Here is a 3,902-nt window from a genome sequence, read left to right as displayed (position 1 = left end):
TATGATAGGCAGGCAGCTGATGACCAGTGGCGAGGAATCCCGTGGCACCAGTGTCCAGTGGAAATTCAAGAACTGCGATCAGACACTGGTGAATTTTTCAAACATATCATAAATTTTACAGACCACAATAGTAATAAGCCATATGAAATTTTCGGCAAATTTGCTTTAGAGCTATTATCTCAAGCTAGAAAGCATGAGGGCACTGGTTCACCTTAAAGATTATCATAATTTTTTTTTTTCAAGCAGATAAGGAAATGCTCCGTTGTTTAATATAGCCTTAATATATGTATCTATGTATTTGTATATGTCTCGTGTAAAACGATTATGCATATCCTTTTATATGTAAACAATGTTATTTTTGTTATATTTTATTATATGAAACTTTAATAAAATATGTTGTGTTACATGTTTTTTTCTAACATCAAATAATAGTCATAATTATCAAAACCAGTCTAAAATGAAAAAAGTCAAGATTAGCAATTTTAAAATAGTTTCCACAAACAATTTGTACTTACTAACGTTTTCTGTCAACGAAAATGATAAACAAAGAAAACGGAGGAGAGCTTCAACGGAGCTGATAGCTAGAGTAATGAAATATATCCCGAAAGGTGTGTACGGGGAAGGCCATAATGATCAGCGAGGGATTTAGAATTCTGTGCCTTCATTCCCACTCAGAGTAATTGGCCAGAGAAGCTTACCAGCTATGATGTCATGCAGCAAAGGTTTTATTTTTGCGTTAAGTGAAAGTGCCTAAGGTCGTGGTGTCTCAAAGGAGACAATCGATAGTGGTAGTTAGGGCAGTATCCGTGTATCAGTGTCCAAATTAAGAAAGCTTGTATAGTTGTTGGTCTTTGAAGATAACAGGTGTAGCTGGGTCCTCTCTATAATGTATGAGTCATAATAAGAAAATTACTACAAAGAACACAGCAAATGTAATAATAGTTTTAAAGCAATTATCATTTAGTTGGGTCTACTAATTTTAAATGGCTGTTAGCTGAACACCTTAATTCGTTTCAAAAGGTTTATCAAATTAGTTGTACTAGAATATATCGTTTTAGTTTTATTTCTTGACTGAATTACAAAACCATGCTCATCCCTACAACTTGTATTTGATTACTAACATTTAAGCTATGTGCTGTGGGACACCCTCTTTTCCAGCTGGACTGCGAGAGCACACGACACATGCCCTAGGTGCCACGTGGCGTTGTCCGAGGCACCACGTGGTTTCCTAAATCGAGATCCACTACAAGGAAAGAAGGCGTGCCAGAAATACTTTATTAGCCCTGACCGTGCGAGGTCAAGTATGAACATGACCTCTGTCTCTGTCGGTCAGCCGCTCAACGCCGACCTACCTCGCCCCAGCAAGACCCCGCCAAGCCAGGATGTCCAACAAACCTCCTGCTTCCACAGCTCCCTCTCTCTCCCTCTCCCTCCCTCCCTCTCTCCGTCTCTCCCTCACTCTCTCTCTTTCTCTCTTACTCGCCTGGTACCATCATCTCCATTAAAAGGTTCAAGAGTTATCCGATCTTTGCTGAATGCCTTGTGTGATAGCTCTCACACTCTCTCCTTCTATTTTGCTTCATCCCTCTCCCTCCCTCCCCCTTTCTCTTCATTCTCTCGCTATCTCACTCACCCACTCTCTCTCTTACTCATCCACTCTCTCTCTCTCCCTTCTCGCTTTCTTCCTTTGTCATTTGACTCTACTCCTCTTGTTTTAAACTTCATTATGTATAAGTATTACATAAAGAGTTTTTTCTCAACATTGATTTAAACTAATATTAAGGGTATCAATAATTATCTAAAGCAGACTAAGTTTCTAACTATTCAAAACGATAGCTAAAAAGGATTTTTAACATCTTAATAGGGATAGAAAACTTCGAATTACTATATACATAAAACCTTTAAAATAGATATCCAAAGAATAAGAATATACATGATAAAAATTATAAGAAAATTGTCACGGAGGAGACTAGCCAGACGAGGAGTCCTCAATCAGCAATCCAACAACAACTATGTTGATTTATGAGCCTCTCCGCTCGTCTCTGGATCGTGTCAAGAGGATCTAAGTAGAATGAGGGGCATGGGCCATGCTTAAGAAGACTCAAGAAGTTGCTGTCTGTACCAAGACTCTATTGTTATGATCCCTTGATCGATCGATCAAAGGCCCCGGCGATGTCTAATGCTATGACATAAGAGCCTTTTCTCTCATCAAGAGATTTGTTCTATGTTGACGTCATAGTTAACATCAGGTCTGAGGCTGATTAAACTGACTGCTGCTCAGTAGGTGGAGATCATAAAAGGGCTTTATTGATGGATTTGACCTTTTATAGGCCTTTTCCAGTGACTGAAAGTAGAGATATGCGTCTATAATTCTTTGTCCTTGTGCTTGACCCTTTCTTGTAGAGAGCAGATACTCATGCCTGTTTCCATAAACACGACCTCATATTACTTATACATCTTCGATAAAGAGTTGCAAGTGGAACGGCAAGTTGAGTGGCAAATATTTTGAGCGTTTGAGGTCTGATGTTGTCTGGTCCAGAAGTCAAATAATATCGAATTTCAGTTGTTCTTCTACCTGATTTTGTGTAAAAGGTAGAGTGGATAGACTCGAATGTGTCATCGGCAGGATAAGCATTGCCAGGATAGGCATTCTCAGGGTTTGCAACACATTTTTTTCCGAAATGTGTTTTGCTAGCAGTTCTGCCTTTTCTTTGCTCGTAATGGCATCTCTTTTGGTGAGCGGTTGTATAGTGTCATCAAAACCGTTTAATCAAAACCTTGGTGCTGCTTGATGCAACATCACCATGCCTTGGAACCTACAGTCCAACCTATAGTCCAATGTTGTATTGCTCAGTTTCCATCTTTCATTACTTTGCAGGCTGCAGACTTGTTGGTCTGAGTGTTTTTTTTTTTTTAGTGCATTTCTACAGCTGGACCAGTGAAGGCCACTGGTTTGGGTCAACTATCTATGTCTCTCTCTCTCTCTCCTTTTTCATTGACCCTCCTCTCTCCCTTGCTCTGTCAGTTCACCCTATCTCTCTCTCTATCTCCCTCTTTCTCTCTCTTTCTCTCCTCTCCCTCCCTCCATCTCTCTCTCTCTCTCTCTCTCTCTCTCTCTCTTTCTTTCGTTCTCTCTCTCTCTCTCTCTCTCTCTCTCTCTCTCTCTCTCTCTCTCTCTCTCTCTCTCTCTCTCTCTCTCTCTCTCTCCCTCCTCTCCCCCCCCTCTCTCTCTCTTTCTCTCCTCACCTTCCTTCCCCTCCCTCCCTCCCTTCCATCCTACCTCCCACCTGGAAAAGGAGGTTGGTTATCATCGTAAAAAAAAATTGCTACGCCCAAATTAACAAAAAATTGGAAAACGCGATGAAACGGCAAACAATCACATTTCAATTAACCATCTTTATTCGGGGATGCACATCGACAATAGGGAGGTGTTTGGATGCACAGGGGGAGGGAGGGGAGGGAGGGGAGGGAGGGGAGGGAGGGGAGGGGGGTCTAGCCAAATATAGCAATTGATTTGAATGCACGAGGGCAGGAGGGGCGGGGGTTGAGGGGCAAGTGTAGCTACATATAGTAACTGATTTGAGTGCACGGGGGAAGGGGAGGGGAGGGGGGTGTAGCTAAATATAGGTACAAGAAGAAAAAGGAAAATGGACGTCAGACATTTCACTGAACAAGGGGCGATGATAGATACTGTGCCACAGGGGAGACTATTGTATATGACAGATTTAGATTAAACTATTATAAAAGTTTGTTGTATCTAGTGGATCTTGTATCTTTCGTATTCACCGCCCATATTCACAACATGTTTACTTTTTTATGTGTGTATATGTGTGTGTATGTGTGTGTGTGTGTGTGTGTGTGTGTGTGTGTGTGTGTGTGTGTGTGTGTGTGTGTGTGTGTAT

The sequence above is a fragment of the Penaeus japonicus genome, unplaced genomic scaffold, assembly GCF_977035675.1.
Source record: "Penaeus japonicus unplaced genomic scaffold, GWHDUDI00000001_assembly GWHDUDI00000039, whole genome shotgun sequence".
Classification (NCBI taxonomy): Eukaryota; Metazoa; Arthropoda; class Malacostraca; order Decapoda; family Penaeidae; genus Penaeus; species Penaeus japonicus.
The sequence above is the reverse complement of the archived record's forward strand: the minus strand, read 5'-3'. Positions refer to the sequence as shown.